This window comes from Bos grunniens, chromosome 5 (assembly GCF_055505025.1).
Source record: "Bos grunniens cultivar Pamir isolate PY7600 chromosome 5, Bosgru_T2T1.0, whole genome shotgun sequence".
Taxonomy (NCBI): Eukaryota; Metazoa; Chordata; class Mammalia; order Artiodactyla; family Bovidae; genus Bos; species Bos grunniens.
The window spans coordinates 38,263,002-38,284,633 of NC_141169.1; the positions used below are offsets into that span (position 1 = coordinate 38,263,002).

The 21,632-nt window shown below is 40.7% G+C and overlaps 1 long non-coding RNA gene and 1 other non-coding gene across 2 annotated transcripts in view; one reads left to right on the plus strand and one right to left on the minus strand.

The window, feature by feature from the left end:
- Window positions 1-203: 203 nt before the first annotated feature.
- Window positions 204-21,632, minus strand: part of LOC147371783 (uncharacterized) — a 91,574-nt gene continuing 70,145 nt past the window's right edge. The window contains exons 2-3 of the long non-coding RNA XR_015163750.1: window positions 1,878-1,988; window positions 204-1,299 (exon numbers count right to left, since the gene is read on the minus strand). This is a non-coding gene — a long non-coding RNA (uncharacterized LOC147371783). The remainder of the gene's footprint in view (window positions 1,300-1,877; window positions 1,989-21,632) is intronic.
- On the plus strand, window positions 12,700-12,771 carry TRNAS-GGA (transfer RNA serine (anticodon GGA)). Its single transcript has one exon. It is a non-coding gene; the product is annotated as a tRNA-Ser (tRNA).

Consider the following 21,632-nt stretch of genomic DNA (forward strand, 5'->3'; position numbering starts at 1 on the left):
TTACTTTGCCAAAAAAGGTCCGTCTAGTCAAGGCTATGGTTTTTCCTGTGGTCATGTATGGATGTGAGAGTTGGACTGTGAAGATGGCTGGGTGCCGAAGAATTGATGCTTTTGAACTGTGGTGTTGGAGAAGACTCTTGAGAGTCCCTTGGACTGCAAGGAGATCCAACCAGTCCATTCTGAAGGAGATCAGCCCTGGGATTTCTTTGGAAGGAATGATGCTAAAGCTGAAACTCCAGTACTTTGGCCACCTCATGCGAAGAGTTGACTTATTGGAAAAGACTCTGATGCTGGGAGGGATTGGGGGCAGGAGGAGAAGGGGACGACAGAGGATGAGATGGCTGGATGGCATCACTGACTCGGTGGGCGTGAGTCTGAGTGAACTCTGGGAGTTGGTGATGGACAGGGAGGCCTGGCGTGCTGAGATTCATGGGGTTGCAAGGAGTCAGACATGACTGAGCGACTGATCTGATCTGATCTGCTCTGATCTAGGTTGGTCATAACTTTCCTTCCAAGGAGTAAGCGTCTTTTCATTTCATGGCTGCAGTCACCATCTGCAGTGATTTTGGAGCCCAAAAAATAAAGTCTGACACTGTTTCCACTGTTTCCCCATCTATTTCCCATGAAGTGATGGGACCGGATGCCATGATCTTCCTTTTCTGAATGTTAAGCTTTAAGCCAACTTTTTAACTCTCCTCTTTCACTTTCATCAAGAGAGTTTTAGTTCCTCTTCACTTTCTGCCATAAAGGTGGTGTCATCTGCATATCTGAGGTTATTGATATTTCTCCCAGCATCTTGATTCCAGCTTGTGCTTCTTCCAGTCCAGCGTTTCTCATGATGTACTCTGCATATAAGTTAAATAAACAGGGTGACAATATACAGCCTTGATGTATTCCTTTTCCTATTTGGAACCAGTCTGTTGTTCCATGTCCAGTTCTAACTGTTGCTTCCTGACCTGCATATAGGTTTCTCAGGAGGCAGGTCAGATGGTATGGTATTCCCATCTCTTTCAGAAATTTCCACAGTTTCTTGTGATCCACACAGTCACAGGCTTTGGCATAGTCAATAAAGCAGAATTATATGTTTTTCTGGAACTCTCTTGCTTTTTCGAAGATCCAGCAGATGTTGGCAATTTGATCTCTGGTTCCTCTGCCTTTTCTAAAACCAGCTTGAACATCTGGAAGTTCATGGTTCTCATATTGCTGAAGCCTGGCTTGGAGAATTTTGAGCATTACTTTATTACTCATCCATAAAAAGGAACGCATTTGAGTCAGTGATGAGGTGGATGAACCTAGAACCTATTATACAGAATGAAGTGAATCAGAAAGAGAAAGATAAATATTGTATTCTAACACATATATATGGAATCTAGAAGAATGGTACTGAGGAACTTATGTACAGGTCTGCAATGGAGAAAGAGACATAGAGATAGACATATGGACATGGGTAGATGGGAGGAGCGGGTGAGATGTATGGAAAGAGTAACATGGAAACTTACTTTACAATATGTAAAATAGATAGCCGACGGGAATTTGCTATGTGTCTCAGGAAACTCAAACAGGGGCTCTGTATCCACCTAGAGGGGTTGGGATGGGGAGGGAGATGGGAGGGAGGTTCAAAAGGGCGGGGATATATGTATACCTATGGCTGACTCATGTTGAGATTTGAAAGAAAACAACAATTCTGTAAAGCAATTATCCCTCAATAAAAAAATAAATTAAAAAGAAAAAAGTTCTAATTTCCATGTTATTTGAATTTCTGGAGGAAGGAAGTTGGGACTATAAAATATATAAGAGCTAAATGGTTGAAAACATCACTAATTTGTGAAAAACAGATCCAACAACAGCACAAAAATGTCACTGAAGGAATTGCTCACCCACACACAATAAGTCCGTAAAATGCAGGATCTCTTTGCTGCCACACAAGTGAGAAGGTCCTAGGTCTTCCATCACCCTCTGAGATGGGTTTCCGAGTCACTCCTGAAGACCTAGTTTCGGAAAAGAAAGCAGTGCTCTGGTGCATCAACAATTCATTGAGGGTGAGATGAGCCATTCCTGATTATGGAACCACTCAGCCTTCCTGTTCTTCCCCACTCTCTGCACAGGGACTCCTCCTCCACCAGCTGTCCCTCCAGCCCCCAGCATGAATCCACAGCTGGAGATGTGGGAAGATGAGAGAGTCCTTAGGCCCAAAGGCTGTCCTGGAATGGCTACCTCTGTGCATCTTTTGTCTAGGAAAGAGGACAGTTCACTCAGCTGCCTCCTCTCCCTGTCAGAGCCCTTTCCAAGTACTCTTCACATTTGCTGCCCTCAGCACCATTCAGAGGTGGGAATAGGAGGTGGGTGGGTTCACAGCTGTACCTTCCCAGAACTCTGAGAGCTTCTAAAGACCCAGAAGCTCAGAAGATGCTAGCATTTTGACTTCTCACCATTTGGGGATTGGGGGTAGCAGACCAAACTTCCAAAACCACAGAAATCATTGTGTGTCCCTGGATTCTCTCTTCTTTCATTCAACAAACAGATCTGGGGCAGGCATATAGACCTTTCTTCCCACTGCTGCGTGCTTTGAGCAAGTAACCATCTCTCTGAGACTCAGTTTCCTCATCTTTAAAATGGGGACTACAATAATATTGCTTTGATAGCTTTTTCAGGTTTTGATGAGAAAACACACAAGGCCCTCAATAAAGAGGCCTGTTATTATTGATGCACCCCTCTACCCACCCACCATACCCCCTCAGCCCTAAAGAGACCCCTGTGTGGTCTACGCAGAAGTCCAGCCCTGTTGGTTATTTTGAGATGCAGCCAGGAAAATGGCCAAGGGAACCAGCAAGATAAAATCTCTGTGACCTTGGAAGAGTCACTGATCTTCCCTGAACCTGTTTTCCCATTGCTAGAGGATAGGAGCTGTACTGTAAAGACAGAGACATCAATGCCTGGTGTATTTATGGAGCACTGATTGTATGCTCCACACTTCTGCTTCCCAAGAACCCTCAGAGCTACCAGTGTCATCAACAGCCCCATTGTACAGAAGGCCAGGCTCAGGGAGGTGGGGTGACAGGTCCACAATCACACAGCTAGGAGTAGTGGTTCTGGGCTTGAACCTTGGCTCCCATGTCTGAGGAGCTTGGTCCCCTTGGTGTGCTGGCCTAGCTTTGGAGGGGCTTCCACTCCCCCTCCACCCCTAACCATCTCCTTTTCAGCTTCCACTGGAAGACGGTCCCCTGGAGGAGCGGCTCAGCACAACAGGCAGTGGTAGAGCTGGTGTTATCTCCACCTAGTCAGAAAATGAGCTGAAAAAACACAAGAGAGTTGATTTGGGAAGGGAGAGTGTTTGGGAGCCTTTTCTGGCTCTCTGGCTCTACAGCTCAACTGCTGCAGAAGCAAGATTCAGATCCTTAAGCAATCTGAGCACCTACTCTTTGCCTGGCACTGAGTGAGGCCCAGAGGGTGGGGAGAAGTGGGACTCATCCCCGCCCTCTAAGGGTTCACCCTCAAGCTTGTGTTTGATAGAAGGCTAACTATGCTCCATAAATCTCATTACAATGGAGCTGGGTACTCTTATTATACCCAAGTGACATATCTGGAAAATGAGGTCCAGAGAAAGAAAGTGACTTGTCCGAGGTCACATAGCCAGTTAGTGTTGGATCTGGGAATTAGAATTCTTTTCTTTGAATCAGATGATTTATTATTAGATATTGACCTTCTAAAGACAAATAATGCATTTTCCTCCAAGCGTAGTTTGCTATTTATTAATGTAGCTTCTGTTATTGTTGTTTTTTTCACCATTATTTGCCTAGTGTTGATCTTCCCAACATCTTAATTGAAAACATTTATATGTGCTTACATTTAGGGATGCCTTATATAGCTTATCAAATCTGGATAAAAATTTTCAACTCTCATGTTAAGTCCATTTAAATTTAGTATGAGTGTTGATATATTTTTTTTATTTTTACTTTTGCCATTTGCTCTGATAGTTTTATGATTCTTCTACTTTGGAATATACTCACTATAATTATTATTTTGTAACCTTTACTGCTGTGTTATTATGGAATTCATAGACTCTACTATTTTAAAGTTACTCGTAAAATTTTAACAAGCAAAATTAACTTAAAATGCAAAGTAATCAATATGCTTCCTTCACTCCGCATAAAAGAAAACACTTCAAATCTGATTGCCATACTTCCAATCCTGTGTGTTTCTTTTATTTTGTAGTTTGCTTCCAACTTTTTTAACCTTCAATTTGGAAAATATCATTATTTTATTTGGTGACTATTTCATTTCTCTTTACCAATATTTGCTGAACATTCTGACAATGAAAGCTTTCATTCTCAGATCATTCTCCCTTTAACTACCTCAGTTTGTCTTGAAAAATCATCTTTATTTTCACTGTTATTTGAATAAAAGCTTACGTCTATAATTATACACAAGAGTTCCTTTAAATCTTAGCATAGTAAGGTGTTTTTTAGTTTATTTTGTTTCTACTTTTGCTGATTATTCTTCTGCAGTATTATAGTATGTCTTTCTCATCTTTTTTCTTTTGTTTTTCTTGAGGTGAACTTTAATATACCTCTATGTGGATTTTTCATTTAATCACACATCATGGTTTTCCTCCTGTTTGCTAAAACTGGGAATTCTTATATTTTATCAAATCTATAGACATGCTCCGGAGAAGGCAATGGCACCCCATTCCAGTACTCTTGCCTGGAAAATCCCATGGATGGAGGAGCCTGGTGGGCTGTGGTCCATGGGGTCACTAAGGGTCAGACACGACTGAACGACTTTACTTTCACTTTTCACTTTCATGCATTGGAGAAGGAAATGGCAACCCACTCCAGCGTTCTTGCCTGGAGAATCCCAGGGACGGGGGAGCCTGGTGGGCTGCCGTCTATGAGATCACACAGAGTCGGACACAACTCAAGTGACTTAGCAGCAGCAGCATAGACATGCTCAGCTGTATTACTTCAGATGTTTTCTGTCTTCCATTCTTTTTATTTTCTTCTTGGAATAAACTGAGACAATTTTCAGACATTCTCATTTTGTTCTTCTTAATATTTAACCTCTTATTTGAGTATTACATATCTTTGAATACCTGAGTTTTAAAAATATGCCAGATCTAACTTCTATTTCTATGTTTCTTTTTTATCTATTTCTTGTATTCTAGAATAGCCCATTAAGTGAGTTTTTAATTTTACTTTTTGTGTTTTTTCATTCCTAGTAGTTCCATGATCCTTGACCATGTTTTTAGTTCTACATTTACGTTTTTACATATTTTAAGACAGTTATGATTCTGACAGCTTTAGAGTTTCAAGCCCCCAGATATCTAAATTGGTGGGGAAATATAGGTGAATTTCTAATTATCTGAAAATTCACAGGTCTATCCTCTCCAGTTATCTGGATCTTACATTTAGTTGTTTCTAATTCTCCTCTCTTTCCTTTTATTACTGTTGTGTTATAAACTAGCATGAAATTTTAAATGTACATTTTGTGTGTTTGATTGCTCATATTTGGATATATTTATGCAGAAAGGAAAAACAAACAAGTTATTTGCTCTTGACATCATAAGCAGACTAAATTAACCAGAACGCTTAATCAACTTAGTCATGTGTCAGTTCTTATTTTAGATGAGCATATCATTGACCTAAAATAAATTGGGATCAGGATCCTCTTATTAGGGAAGAAGGGGGAATAGAGGAAGGGTAAGCAATCTGTATAATCTCCATCACCACATGATTGACTCCTCATTCTCTGTATGCATGAGATTTCCTAAAAAATGCAGTATGCATTTTTGCAAACAATATGCTCAATAAAAGTGGCTTAAATCATGGAAAATTACAATCTAACAGGTGGATAAAAAGAGTTCATAAAGAAATAGAATTCACTGTGTGTGAGTGGGTGTTTGTGTGTGTGTGTGTGGTTTTGTTTTTTTTTTTTAAGCCACAAGATTGATGTGCTCTGCATGTGTAGGAGACTCTCCCTCCTGTATCCAAGGTTCATGAAGAGATGAGTGATAGACAGTGCTGCTATGGGGTGGTCCTGGCTGTGATGTTAAATGGGTGTCTATGTTCCAGGCTCCTGCTGCAATCCAGGACCTTTTGCTGCCGCCAAATACTTACTCTAAATATCCCCAGGTAATTGTTGCCCTTGGGCAGAGAGGTGTGATTTGGGCTTTGTGATATTAAATTATTCAAAATACCCTGTCTGCAATTATGTATGACTGCTGAGATTTTCATAACATGTTTGAAATATTATTATTTTTTTACTTTTAATTGAAACATTACATATATACTGAAAAACCTTTCATATTGTGGTTGTATATATAACACAATGAATTTTAGCAAACTGTATATCATTCTCTAGATTAAAAAACAAAGACAAAGTATTAAAAACTTCAGTGGAACCCAGCACCCAAAAAGTCATCTAGGCTTCTTTTCCATCATGACCCTCTCTCCAAGGGTCACTACTGTCAACCACTTGCAAATAAAGGAAATCACAATTCCTCTTGTGTCTGGCTTCATTCAATCTATATTTTGTAAGATTCACTCATGGAACTGTGTATCTTTGAGGATCATTCTTTTTCATGAAGATAAAGCATACAGTTGTTGGAATATATGGGAATGTGTTGACATGTTCTACTGTTATGAGGTTTTCAGTAGAGTACAACTATGGACAATTAAGAACAATGCAGCTATGTGCATTCCTGTAAATGTCTTCTGGAGAGCACATGCAGGCATTTTTGTCAAGTATTTCTCTACCAGAAGAATCACTGGGACAAGGGGGATGTCTCTATTTGCCTTTAGTGGATATGACCAAGTGTTTCACATATAGAGTGTGCACTTGATGGTCACACCCTATATGGAAGAGTTTGGTTGCTGCCTGACATCACCCACAATTGGTTCAGTTCAGTTCAGTAGTTCAGCTGTGACACTTTGCGACCCCATGGATTGCAGCACGCCATACCTCCCTGTCCATCACCAACTTCCAGAGTTTACTCAAACTCATGTCCATTGAATCAGTGGTGCCATCCAACCATCTCATCCTCTGTCATCCCCTTCTCTTACGGCCTTCAATCTTGCCCAGCATCAGGGTCTTTTCAAATGAGTCAGTTCTTCTCATCAGGTGGCCAAAATATTGGAATTTTAGCTTCAACATCAGTCTTTCCAATGAATATTCAGAATTGATTTACTTTAGGATGGGCTGGTTGGATCACCTTGCTGTCGAAGGGACTCTCATGAGTCTTTTCCAACACCACAGTTGGAACATCAATTCTTCGGAGCTCAGCTTTCTTTATAGTCCAATTCTCACATCCATACTTGACTGCTGGAAAAACCATAACCTTGACTAGATAGACCTTTGTTGGTAAATTAATGCCTCTGCTTTTTAATATGCTGTCTTGGTTGGTAATAACTTTTCTTCCAAGGAAGTAAGTGTCTTTTAATTTCATGGCTGCAGTCACCATCAGTGATTTTGAAGCCCCCCCCCAAAAAAGTCTGCCACTGTCTCCTCTGTGCCTCATCTATTTGCCACGAAGTGATGGGACTGGATGTCATGATCTTAGTTTTCTGAATGTTGAGCTTTAAGCCAACTTTTTCACTCTCCTCTTTCAATTTCATCAAGAGGCTCTTTAGTTCTTCTTTATTATCTGCCATAAAGGTGGTGTCATCTGCATTTCTGAGGTTATTGATATTTCTCCCAGCAATCTTGGTTCCAGCTTGTGCTTCATCCAGTCCAGCATTTCTCATGATGTACTCTGCATATAAGCTAAATAAGCAGGGTGACAATATACAGCCTTTTCCTATTTGGAACCAGTCTGTTGTTCCATGTCCAGTTCTAACTGTTTCTTCCTGATCTGCATACAGATTTTTCAAGAAGCAGGTCAGGTGGTCTGGTATTCCTATCTCTTTCAGAATTTTCCACAGTTTCTTGTGATCCACACCATCAAAGGCTTTGGCATAGTCAATAAAGCAGAATTAGATGTATTTTGGAACTCTCTCACTTTTTTGATGATCCAACAGATGTTAGAAACTTGATCTCCGGCTTTTCTGCCTTTTCTAAAACTAGCTTGAATATCTGGAATTTCACAGTTCATGTACTGTTGAAGCCTGGCTTGGAGAATTTTGAGCATTACTTTACTAGCATGTAACATGAGTGCAATTGTGCAATAGTTTGAGCATTCTTTGGCATTGCCTTTCTTTGGGATTGGAATGAAAACCGACCTTTTCCAGTCTTGTGGCCACTGCTGAGTTTTCCAAATTTGCTGGCATACTAAGAGCAGCATTTTCACAGCATTATCTTTTAGGATTTGAAATAGTTCAACTGGAATTCCATCACCTCCACTAGCTTTGTTCATAGTGATGCTTCCTAAAGCCCACACTTGACTTTGCATCCCAGGATGTCTGGCTCTAGGTGAGTGATCACACCATCTTGATTATCTGGATGGTGAAGATCTTCTTTGAAGTTTTTCTGTGTATTCTTGTCACCTCTTAATATCTTCTGCTTCTGTTAGATCCATACCATTTCTGTCCTTTATTGAGCCCTTCTTTGCATGAAATGTTCCCTTGGTATCTCTAATTTTCTTGAAGAGATCTCTAGTCTTTCCCTTTCTATCGTTTTCCTACATTTCTTTGCACTGATCACTCAGGAAGGCTTTATTATCCCCTCTTGCTATTCTTTGGAACTCTGCATTCACACAGGCATATTTTTCCTTTTCTCTTTTGCTTTTTGCTTCTCTTCCTTTTACAGCCATTTTTAAGGCCTCCTCAGACAACCGTTTTGAATTTTTGCATTTCTTTCTCTTGGTGATGGTCTTGATTTCTGTCTCTTGTACCATGTCATGAACCTCCATATATAGTTCATCAGACACTCTGTCTATCAGATCTAGTCGCTTGAATCTATTTCTCACTTCCACTGTATAATCATAAGGGATTTGATTTAGGTCATACATGAATGGTCTAGTGGTTTTCCCTACTTTCTTCAATTTAAATCTGAATTTGACAATAAAGAGTTCATGATCTGAGCCATAGTCAGCTCCTGGTCTTGTTTTTGTTAACTGTATAGAGCTTCTCCACCTTTGGCTGCAAAGAATATAATCATTCTGGTTTTGCTGTTGACCATCTAGTGATGTCCATGTGTAGAGTCTTCTCTTGTGTTGTTTGAAAAGGGTGTTTCCTTTGACCAGTGCTTTCTCTTGGCAAAACTCTATTAGCCTTTGCCCTGCTTCATTCTGTACTCCAAGGCCAAATTTGCTTGTTACTCCAGGTGTTTCTTGACTTCCTACTTTTGCATTCCAGTCCCCTCTAATGAAAAGGACATCTTTTGGGGGTGTTAGTTCTAGAAGGTCTTGTAGGTCTTCATAGAACTGTTCAACTTCAGCTTCTTCAGCATTACTGGTCAGGGCATAGACTTGAACTACCGTGGTATTGAATGGTTTGCCTTGGAAATGAACAGAGATCATTTTGTTGTTTTTGAGATTGCATCAAAGTACTACATTTCAGACTCTTTTGTTGACCATGATGCTTACTCCATTTCTTCTAAGGGATTCTTGCCCACAGTAGTAGATATAATGGTCATCTGAGTTAAATTCACCCATTCCAGTCCATTTTAGTTCGTTAATTCCTAAAATATCGACGTTCACTCTTGCCATCTCATTTGACCACTTCCAATTTGCCTTGATTCATGGGACCTAACATTCCAGGTTCCTATGCAATATTGCTCTTTATAGCATCAGACCTTCCTTCTATCACTAATCACATCCACAACTGGGTATTGTTTTTGCTTTGGCTCCATCCCTTCTTTCTTTCTGGAGTTATTTCTCCACTGATCTCCGGTAGCATATTGGGCACCTACTGACCTGGGGAGTTCATCTTCCAATGTCCTATCTTTTTGCCTTTTCACCCTGTTCATGGGGTTCTCAATGCAAGAATACTGAAGTGGTTTGCTATTCCCTTCTCCAGTGGACCACATTTTGTCAGTTTAGCCATTTTGAGACATGTCTAAAAGGCACATAGAAAGATCAGATGCTTCTGGTCAGCTGGCAGATTCTAAGAGTTTGGAGGCAAGAAGAAGGGTAACCTAGTCAATTTCTGACATGGTTTGGATTATTCCTTAGAATTGACCTAACAAACAAGAACAGAGGAGACATTTTAGTGGTATTTGATATCACAACCCTAGAAATACTCAAATTCTAGAAGAGTCATAACTTAGGGACAGAAACAAATAAAAGTTCATAGTACCAGTTGGATATTAGCTTGGTGATGTCCAATACTGTTTTTACAATATTCATACATAACTGGATTAAAGAAATGCATAAGGAGTCCTAGCAATGTTCTTAAACATTCATCTACATCCCCTAGTCCTCCAGACAACCTGTTGGCAGGGTAGATGAGCAAGCCCATCTAACGCCAAGTTAAGATGGTCTTTGAGATAGAAATATTGCTTTCTTGATATTTTTCTTAGTCTAGTTCAGGTATGAAAACTTATCATGTACATTATAGAGGTTAGTTACTGTTTCCATGGAGGGCTGGAAGGATAATCACTGATGAACTGTTGGCTGATTCAAGAGGCACTCAAGTACAGGAGCATCAGGTTATAAACTGTTGGTAGGTGACATTTCTTCAGCACAGATTTTTCCTCTTCAATTAAGAGGAAAAATTATAGTTTTGAACCAAGATAGACTTAAGAGACACATTCTTCAAGGGAAGGTCATGTCTTTGGTATGTGCAGGTGTTCTCTGCTCTTGCTTATAGGTTATTTTGTCATGACCACTGTTTCCCATGCAGCTTTGTAAAGTCAACAAGAGAACAAAAGATCTATGCAAACAGGACAAAGAATGACCTGATCTTTATAGTGTTTTCTTTTCTGTAACTGCAGATGACCTCATGAGAAAAAAAATCTGCGTTTATTCTGGGTCAGTCATTTCCTGGGAGTGTGGGGAAAACAGATGATAAGAAAGGTGGGCCATCTGGTATGGAGATTCCTTAAAAAAAACTATGAATAAAATCACCATATGACCCAGCAATCTCACTCCTAGGCATATACCCTAAGGAAACCAAAACTGAAAAAGATATGTACCCCAATGTTTATTGCAGGACTACTTAACAATAGCTAGAAAATGGAAGCAACATAGATGTCCATCAACAGATAAATGAATAAAGAAGCTGTGGTACATATATGCAGTGGAATATTACTCAGCTATAAAAAGGAATGCATTTGAGACAGTTCTAATGAGGTGGATGAACCTAGAGCCTATATGGAGAGTGAAATAAGTCAGAGAGAGAAAAATAAATATCATATACTAATGCATATATATGGAATCTAGAAAGATGGAAAGAATGAATTTACTTGCAGGGCAACAGGGGAAAAACAGACATAGAGAACAGAATTATGGACACGAAGGGGTAGAGAGGGGAGAGGGTGAGATGTATGGAGAGAGTAACGTGGAAACTTACATTACCATATGCAAAATAGATAACCAATGAGAATTTGCTCTGTGACTCAGGGAACTCAAACAGGGGATCTATATCAATCTAGAGGGGTGATCAGTGCAAAAAAATATAGGAAAACAATAGAATGGGAAAGACTAGAGATCTCTTCAAGAAAATGAGAGATACCAAAGGAAGATTTCATGCAAAGATGGGCACAATCAAGGACAGAAATGGTATGGACCTAACAGAAGTAGAAGATAGTAAGAAGAGGTGGAAAGACTATACAGACGAACTGTACAAAAAAGATCTTCATGACAGTCACTCACCTAAAGCCAGACATCCTGGAATGCGAAGTCAAGTGTGGGCCTTAAGAAACATCACTATGAATAAAACTAGTGGAGGTGATGGAATTCCAGTTGAGCTATTTCAAATTCTAAAAGATGATGCTGTGAAAACGCTGCACTCAATATGCCAGCAAATTTGGAAAACTCAGCAGTGACTACAGGACTGGAAAAGGTCAGTTTTCATTCCAATCCCAAAGAAAGGCGATGCCAAAGAATGCTCAAACTACTGCACAGTTGCACTCATGTCACACGCTAGTAAAGTAATGCTTAAAATTCTCCAAACCAGGCTTCAACAGTATGTGAACCGTGAACTTCCAGATGTTCAAGCTGGTTTTAGAAAAGGCAGAGGAACCAGAGATCAAATTGCCAACATCTGTCAGATCATCAAAAAAGCAAGAGAGTTCCAGAAAAACATCTAATTCTGCTTTATTGACTATGCCAAAGCCTTTGACTGAGTGGATCACAATAAACTGTGGAAAATTCTGAAAGAGATGGGAATACCAGACCACCTCACCTGCCTCTTAAGAAATCTGTAGGCAGGTCAAGGAGCAACAGTATTGGACATGGAACAACAGACTGGTTCCAAATAGGAAAAGGAGTACATCAAGGCTGTATATTGTCACCCTGCTTATTTAGCTTATATGCAGAGTACATCATGAGAAACACTGGGCTGGATGAAGCACAAGCTGGAATTGAGATGCTGGGGAAAATATCAATAACCTCAGAAATCCAGATGACACCACCTTTATGGCAGAAAGCGAAGAAGAACTAAAGAGCCTCTTGATGACAGTGAAAGAGGAGAATGAAAAAGCTGGCTTAAAACTCAACATTCAGAAAACTATGATCATGGCATCTGGTCCCATCACCTCAAGTCAAATAGATGGAAACAGTGGAAACAGTGACAAACATTTTTGGGGGGCTCCGAAATCACTGCTTCCCTGGTGGCTCAGAGGTTAAAGCATCTGCCTGGAATGCAGAAGACCCAGGTTCGATCCCTGGGTCGGGAAGATCCCCTGGAGAAGGTAATGGCAACCCACTCCAGTACTCTTGCCTGGAGAATCCCATGGAGGGAAGAGCCTTGTAGGCTACAGTCCATGGGGTCACAACGAGTTGGACACAACTGAGCAACACACCACCAAAATCACTGCAGATGGTGACTTCAGCTATGAAATTAAGACACTTACTCCTTGGAAAAAGCTATGGCCATCTTAGACAGCATACTAAAAAGCAGAGATGTTACCTTGCCAACAAAGTTCTGCCTAGTCAAAGCTGTGGTTTTTCCAGTAGTCATGTATGGATGTGGGAGTTGGACTACAAAGAAAGCTGAGCACTGAAGAATTGATGCTTTTGAAGTGTGGTGTTGGAGAACACTCTTGAGAGTCCCTTGGACAGCAAGGAGATCCAAGCAGTTCATCCTAAAGGAAAGCAGTCATGAATATTCATTGGAAGGTACTGATCCTGAAGCTGATACTCCAATACTTTCACCACCTGATGCGAAGAGGTGACTCATTTGAAAAGACCCTGATGCTGGGAAAGATTGAAGGCAGCAGAAGAAGGGGACAACAGAGGATGAGATGATTGGATGGCATCGCTGACTTAATGAACATGAATTTGAGTAAACTCTGAGACTTGGTGATGGACAGGGAGGCCTGGCGTGCTGCAGTCCATGGGGTTGCAAAGAGTCAGACATGACTGAGCAACTGAACTGAACTGAGAGGGGTGGGATGGAGAGCGAGTTGGAAGGGAAGTTCAAGAGGGAGGGGACATATGTATACCTATGGCTGATTCATGTTGATGTTTAACAGAAAACAACAAAATTCTGTAAAGCAATTGTCTTTCAATTAAAAAAATAAATAATTTTTTTTAATGTGAGTCTTCCTTGATGGCTTTTGTTTAGAGAATTAACGTGATTCTCCCTTTCTGCTGGGAATGAAGATTGAGGGTGGTGAGAAAGAAAATTATTTTATAGGTAAAAAACCATGGCTTTGTTCCCATAAGCAGTTGTATTCCTTGGAGATGTATGGATATATGCCATGGGGGTTGGGGTGTGCCTATATGTGAGTTTTGTGGTAAATAATGTGGGCATGTCTGTGTCTTTCCCTTGGAATTCTACCTGCCTTGTACAGCAAACTGCAAGAGTCAATTTTTACGTTTCTCATCAAAAAAATCCCACTTCACCATTGCTTCCTGGGTATATGAGTGTCCTCTGTCCACCTTAGTTGGATGTACTACAATGCCATTCTGACACTAAGCACCCAGAGTTACTGTCAGATCCCAAAGTTAAGGACAAAATCTTCCATAAGCTGCCTTATTTCTCAGACACCAGCCACTGGCTAGGGTTCTCCAGGACACCCACACTTCCAAAAAACTGGCTATAGATTCAAGGGTTACTGTGACCCATCAGGTCTGATATGGTTCACTTGAAATGAGTCACAGAACTCAGAAATGTACTATCCTTATTATTACATTTTCATTATGAAAAATACACATAGGGCAGGATCTAAGAGGGTCCTGGAAGCAGAGCTCCTAATACTTGGAGGAGCAAGTGTGGGGTAAAGATGATACCTCAAATGTATTTCCCTAATTGACTATCAAATTTAATATCATATATTTACCAACAATGCCAGTGTTAGACTGTATTGCAATATAAGAGATGTAATCTGCAAGTAAATGTTAGAAGGTACTGGCACTGTACTGAGTTCCTTTCAAGCATTTAAAATTAGTCCAACCCATCATCAAATTTTATGACCAAAATGTTTCCTGGGGCAAGGTCACACAGGTTTGCAGACTTCTTGAAGTTGTCAGGTTCTAAAAGGAGTGGTCTCAGCTGTACATGGTTTCACCCTTTCAAACATCTGACATAATTGAACTAAGAGTTTTTTCTTGAAGGATACTGGATTTCCCTCATTGTATGACCCATGTGTTTATTCCTTTAACCTTAACTATTATTTCCCCATCTCTCCATGTGTACAGAGCTAATGGACTATTCTTACCAGTAAACAATACAGGCGCATTCACTGTTAACCCCCTTTGGCCAGGTAGAGTGAAAGCGTATTTGGGCATCCTTCTAACAGATGGGTTTCCCTTTGCCCTCCTGCCTGACCATATGGCCAGGTCACCATCCATGCATCAGTAAAAACCTAAACATAGGATCAGAAAGCATGCAAGTTAGCCCATTGAGCTAATTTATGTTTACCTTCCTTAATCAGAGTGGTAGACTTCCAAACAGTCCACTTTGGAACTGATAACCAAAAGTTGAGCAGCTCTGTGTTGGTCAATCAAGAGCTAATAATAGGGCACTGTCTGAGTGGCAATAGAATCAGGCAGCTCCTTGTGTGTTCCAAAGTCAGATCTAGGGGGAAAGAATGTACCTACTTATGATTATGCTGAGAAGTTCTTTGCATTACCTTCATAGCACACTCTTGACAAAACTATTTCCATTTTATTATGGAACTCATCTGGGCATTGCCTTCCACATTAGAGTGTCACTCTACTATCACCCAAGGTATTATGGGTTTCAATATTATTTTATGTCCTTCAGTCACAGGGACAGGGTGAATTAATGTCTAAAAGCAAGGTAGTAGTTTCTCCTCAAGTGGAAATTTTCTAGTCCATGATCCCAGCAGTTGTCACTGGGAGAAAAGCTCATAGGATTTTGCCACAAACCCGAGTCTACACTCTATACAAAGTTATTGCACAGAGAATTGGGTTTGTACCAACATTCCACTTCTATTTTGTATTGTATGGGCTCTGGCATTCCTATGCATTCCCATATATCGTGTCCAATATTGCTGAACGGTGGTGTTATGTGTGCCTTTTGTTTTATAATGAAACGTAGAGGAAGCACTCCTCAGCCAGACACAATATCCATCTCTATAATAAATTTGGTAAAACAGATTCAACTATTTTCCACTGGGCATATGTAAAAATTCCAAGTTCCATCCAAAGTTTTCACCTTAATCCTGTCAACTCTTGAATTTCTATGATTTTTCAATTTAATTGTAGGCTCCATTAAGTTCTCACCAACAGATTCTGGTACTAAACAGTTCGTGAAGTTCCCTTGTCAAGAAGTCTGAGAAATTTCTCTTCTCCACTTCCTAGTCGTTCCACTTAGTCATAAGCATAAGGCTTCAGGTCCCCAAGCAGAGGATTGAGCCAAGATACACTGGACATTTTGTCAATATTTAGCTTGATAAATCTGCTTGAAATCCACTTGGCTGTGGTCCAAAGTAATTCAGGTTGTGTTTCTCAATGTAGTCTTTGTCTTCTGACTTTTTAATATTCCTCCAAACTGAGTCACATAGGGTGGACAGACATATTTAAGGACCTTTAGTGTTGAGGATCAAAAAGAGATATCACTGGTCTACTCATCCTTTGATAGTGCTCCATGAGGACCTTTGCTTCAACCCTATTAATGTCTACTTTACTCACCCCATTCCTTAAACACATGTAAAGATTTCCATTCTATCAGGATGAGTCTCTTGCATATCTCTTCTGCTTTTTCTCATTTTTGTGTTAATTAATCTATTTCTATTAGCATCTATAAGACCCATAAGGGGAAACTGAGACAGAAAAATCCAGTAAGTCATTTTGGACAGCTGTTCAATTTTGCAGCAGCGAGGTTATATGGTCTTCCAGACCAAAAGAGTATTTTAATTACAGCACTTACCGTGACTTGTAAAAGGGGCATGTTTCATGGATTAGTATCTTGATCATCATAAAGTCAACTTTCTAGGTGGCTCAGTGGTAAAGAATCTGCCTACCAATGCAAGAGACATGGGTTTGATTCTTGGGTTGGGAAGATTCCCTGGAGAAGGAAATGGCAACCCACTCCAGTATTCTTGCCTGGGAAACCCTTTGAACAGAGGAACCTGGTGGGCTACAGTCCATGGGCTTGCAAAGAGTTGGACTCTACTTAATGACTAAGTACACATGCATGCACCATAAAGCCAGTTTAGCATGACTTGCATGCAAAGCATATTAGCTACTTCTTCTGAGATGTACCACTTGGCATTTATGTACAGGGAGACAGACAGTTCCCCTTCTCAGAGTAAACAAACTCTATAATGCCTTTTACCTAGTCCACTAGGATAGATGTTAACTTGAGGATAACCTGCAATGTGTCTGAATTATTTATTGTTTTTGTTGTTTAGTCACTCTGCTGTGTCCGATTCTGCATCCCCATGGACTGCAACACGCCAGGCTTCCCTATCCTTCACTATCTCATGGAGTTTGCTCAAACTCATGTCCATTAAGTCAATGATGCCATCCAACCATCTCATCCTCTGTTGACCCCTTCTCCTCTGGCCCTCAATCTTTCCCAGAATCAGAGTCTTTTCCAATGAGTTGGCTCTTCATATAAGGTAGCCAAAATACTGGAGCTTCAGCTTCAGTGTCAGTCCTTCCAATGAATAGTCAGAGTTGATTTCATTTAGGATTGACTGGTTTGATCTCCTTGCTGTCCAAGGGATTCTTAAGAGTCTTCTCTGGCACCACAGTTCAAAATCATCAATCCTTCAGTGCTCAACCTTCTTTATGGCACTCACATCCATACATGACTACTGGAAAAACCATAGCTTTGACTATATGGACCTTTGTTTATTCATAGCCATCTATGATTGCTCTATAATGCCCAAACATACTCTTTCACTCTGTAATATTTAAAACCAAAGATACGGTCCCCAAATTAGACCCTCACACATTCCATTTCAGTAAAAGTTCTTCAGGAAGTTGATGATACCAATCCAAAAAAAATGAGAAAAGTCCTTCATACTATAACTCCTGGTTTTGGTAATTTCATGGTCTTACCATGTTCCCAGTTTGGATGACCTTTTTGATGACCAGAGATCTCAGAAGTACTCTCTATTGTCTAAACATAACTCTTCCCTTTGGGGAAAGCTTTGAGGCCAGTGATGATAGCTAAGATTGACCATATTCTGAACTTGGTCAGCACCAAGATCTGACTCAGTACTGTTTTAATTTCACTTTAGCTGTTAAAGATAACAATAACCATGGAATTTAATATTTAATCTTTTTCTTATTATTTTACTTATGCATCCAGTGGGCCAGCTCCTCAGGAGTTGGGTGAATCATCTCTAAATTCTATTAAGTTTTAGTTTGAGTAAATGATAGGAGCACAGCTGCTATTTCATACCACAGGTAATATTTTGGCCACCCAGGAATCAAAAGATTCTTATCCCCTACCCTTTTATCCTCTCTCTTTCCAAATCATATGTCTCAGTGAGTCAGGGTCCTTCTAATGAATCATATCTTTCTGACACCAAATGCTCTGTCTCCCTCCTAACTAAGAGTACAGCAGAAGCATTCTGCTAACCACTCAAGTTGGCATCATACCCTACAAGTTAGGACAAAGTCACCCACAAAACTGTCAGACAGGAGACACAGTTGGGGTATCTCTAAGCCTCCCACACTTTTCACAGTCTGGCTATATATTTAGGGATCCCCTCAGGCTCAGTAATTCCCTGGAAACAATTAATACAACTAAGGAAACACTATACTTACAGTTACAGTTTTATTATAAAGGATACACCTAGGTGAAGCCTACAAGAGTTCTGGGAGCAAAGCTTCCATATCCTCTCCCTGTGGAGTCCTGGACAGATTTTCTACATCACCTTCCCGGCACATCAATGTGCTCACCAACCTGGAAGTTCTACTGAGCACCAGTGTCCAAAGTTTTTATTGAGGTTTCATTGTGCAGGCATGATTAAATCACTGGCCAAGTGACTGAAGTCAGTCTCCAGCCCTTTCCCCTCCCTGGAGTTTGGCTCAAGGTTACAACCATCTGACCAGGCAATTGGTCTTTCACTACCCCCCTGAAGCTACTTAAGACCCCACAATAGCCACATCATGGGATAACAAAGGCAATCTTACCACTCAGGAAATTTTAAAGATTTTTGAAGGTCTATGCCAAGGACCAGAGACAGAGACCAGATATAATTTTTATTATATTGTAATATTCATGCCAAAATTTATCAAATCGTAGGCCTTAAATATGTGCAGAATGCTATATACTAACTATACCTCAACAAGGCAGGAAAAAATCACCATTGACATTCAGGAAAATTTTCAATAGAGTTCTAAGTGGACAAAACTGGGTTTCACAATCCCTATTACTGGGATAATAATCACTTCATTTAATAATAAACCTTCAATTCTTGAGTAGGTCTTTACATTCAGCTCATGACATTTTGATTGATTGTACACAAGAAAAGAATCTACAACTGTATTTATTTAACTTATGAGAAAAAAGAGGGGGATAAATTATGCAGAATTGCACAACCAGCAAAAGGGGAACCAGGCACTGTAGATTAACCCTTCAGTTCCAAACACAATGCCCTTCCTCTCACACCCCGCCTCCTGGAGAGACTCTAAACTTCTACTATGAGTTTGGCATCGATTACGATTTTAATCCTTTTTCCCGATCCTCCTGTGTAGGCCACTTGCCAGGCCTGAGATTTCAGTAATCCCAGCCCTTGTTCCCCCAGAAACATCAGCATTAAAGGGGTACTTTCTCAAATGTAGCTTCCTTCCTGTCCTCCACATATCCGAAGCTCTCTCATTGTAGGGGCCTTAGATTCAATCCTTCCCCCATCTTAGCTGGAGTGCTGAGGCAAAGCACCTTGCTTTTGTTGGTACGCCCTGGTGGATCTACATGCTTCAGCCAATACTGAAGAAATCTGAGAAAGAAGGAGCCTCCAGGCAGAGTTGGGACAATTTCACTCCAAGGTTCACCAACTGAGGCCTAATGTTTTGCTTCAGAAAATATTGCCAAGAATAGGATTGTCTTTGTCTCGTGGAAAGTCTGTTTCCTACCAGTTATGACAGTCCCAGTTTCTTTGTGCTGGGCAAGAAACCCTGTACAAAATGAAGAGAGCAGCTAGAGGTCTTCTTTAGGGTGAGTGTTAAACATCAGGGTGGGCACTAAGCTCCCTTTTTATTAGGATGAAGTGGAGGTTGTGTGTTGCAAGGTGGGGAAAAAGAAACTTGGCAGTGTGACAGGAGTGTGCCCACTTGTGTCATGTGGAACCTGCCAGAGGAAATAGGACCTTAGTTTCTTCTACCAGCTTCCCCAAGCAACAAATCAAAGAAGTTGCTTTAAGTCAGTATAAATATAAAAATGCAGCAAATTATGGCTTGAGGATCCTTTTGGATCTTGAATCCTAAATACATATATCTCAATTGAATTTGACTGCCTTATAGGTGTTGATATTTTTTTCCCACAAGACAAAAATGAGACTGCTTATTTTAAAAAAATCTCTTCTCTCCCATAGAAACAAGCTTCACAAAACAAGATTGTTCTAGAAATCCTTTGTCCGTAGGTCACAGTTTCCCAGTGATATTTGAAGGAATCTTAGCTGTGTGCAGCTGAATGCTAAAATGAGTGCACCAGAAGCAAGGGCACTAGAAATCCACAGAGAGCAGTGGCGGATTCCATGGGAAAAAGCAGGACCAAGAGCCTTGGGCAAGGCATTAATAGGGAAAAGGTATAGAGAAGCAGAAGGAAGAAACAAAAGGTAACCAGGCCATGGGAAGGTAGAGGAATGATGGATTCCTAAGTCTTAAGATGAGGAGAATCAGTACTGCATCACCACCTGCATCCAACCATGGCCATCTGTACAATAAAAATCTGTGCTCCTTCTAAGTGGATGCAAGCATAAAGGCTTGAGAGAGAATGGCATTGATACTGTTCTAAATGTCCACAGAGAGTAGCTTTCTTCGTTTGGTTGCCATCTCCATCTATTGTGACACACCAGGCAGTTTCCTTCATGAAAACTGGTGAGAGGCGGAGAACAGGAATCAAGTCAGACATGGGTCAGTGGGAACTGCCTTGGACCCCATAAATGTCTGATAAATACACCTCTGGGCTGAGATCTAGTTCAGATGTGGAAACTAGCTGATTCAGGCCTTGTTGGGTCCTCCACTAATCTATGTGCCTTTCAGGCTCTAATCTGGATCAGGAGTGAGAATGGTGAGCTCATGAAGATGGTGTTTCTTCCTTCACTCTATCTCTGCTGCTCTGATGATGTCTAGCACATGTGTACCAGGCCAAGCTCTTCACCTCTTTTTACAAGTGAATCCCACTCTGGGAATTCTCCAGGACCTGGATGTTGATCATACTGTGTGAGTGTCCCCAGGGCCTTATGCAATCTCTGGCACATGCGTATGAGCCCAGGAAGAATCTACAAGTAAATCATCAGAGGAGGCCACCAAGCTACTCTGCAAGGAACAAGCAGGGAGGGGAGCCTACAAATGGATAAGTGCAGAGGAGCTAAGGAGGAAAGGGTATATATCTCACAAAGGGCCTAACAAAATGGAACAGGTTCAGAAACAGGATTTCATGAGAAAGCCCCTCTATTTGAACTGTTTTAGTGATCTGAGGCAGAGGCTATTTTACTGTAGTGGAGTTGGGCACCTTGAGTGTGGCACTGCTGTTAGGACTAGAATTCATCCCCAATCTGGAGGGATTTTTCTCCAATTAAGGAGGATCTGGAAGAGCCTCTGTAGTTCCTTAGAGCCTCATCATTAAGAAATGGGAAGATGCTGGAAAGGTTGGTTAGAGATCTGAAGGCACCTGGCGTGCTTGAATTTGTAATAATCTTTCTTCCAATGTCCTGGCTATTTGCATAATAGCAGGGAGTAGAAGGTTTCATTTATAAACCTCCAACCGCTACAGTTTAAGACTAACAATTTTAGTGGTCTTCCTTTCAGATGACTCACCTAGAGTACAGGAAAGCTGGATTGCTAGATTGATTAAATCTGGATTAGACATAGTTTCCTATGCCATCCTGGTCATTTTTACTACAAGGTAAAGGTCCCAGTTCAGCTCATTAATAAACACAGAGTTAAA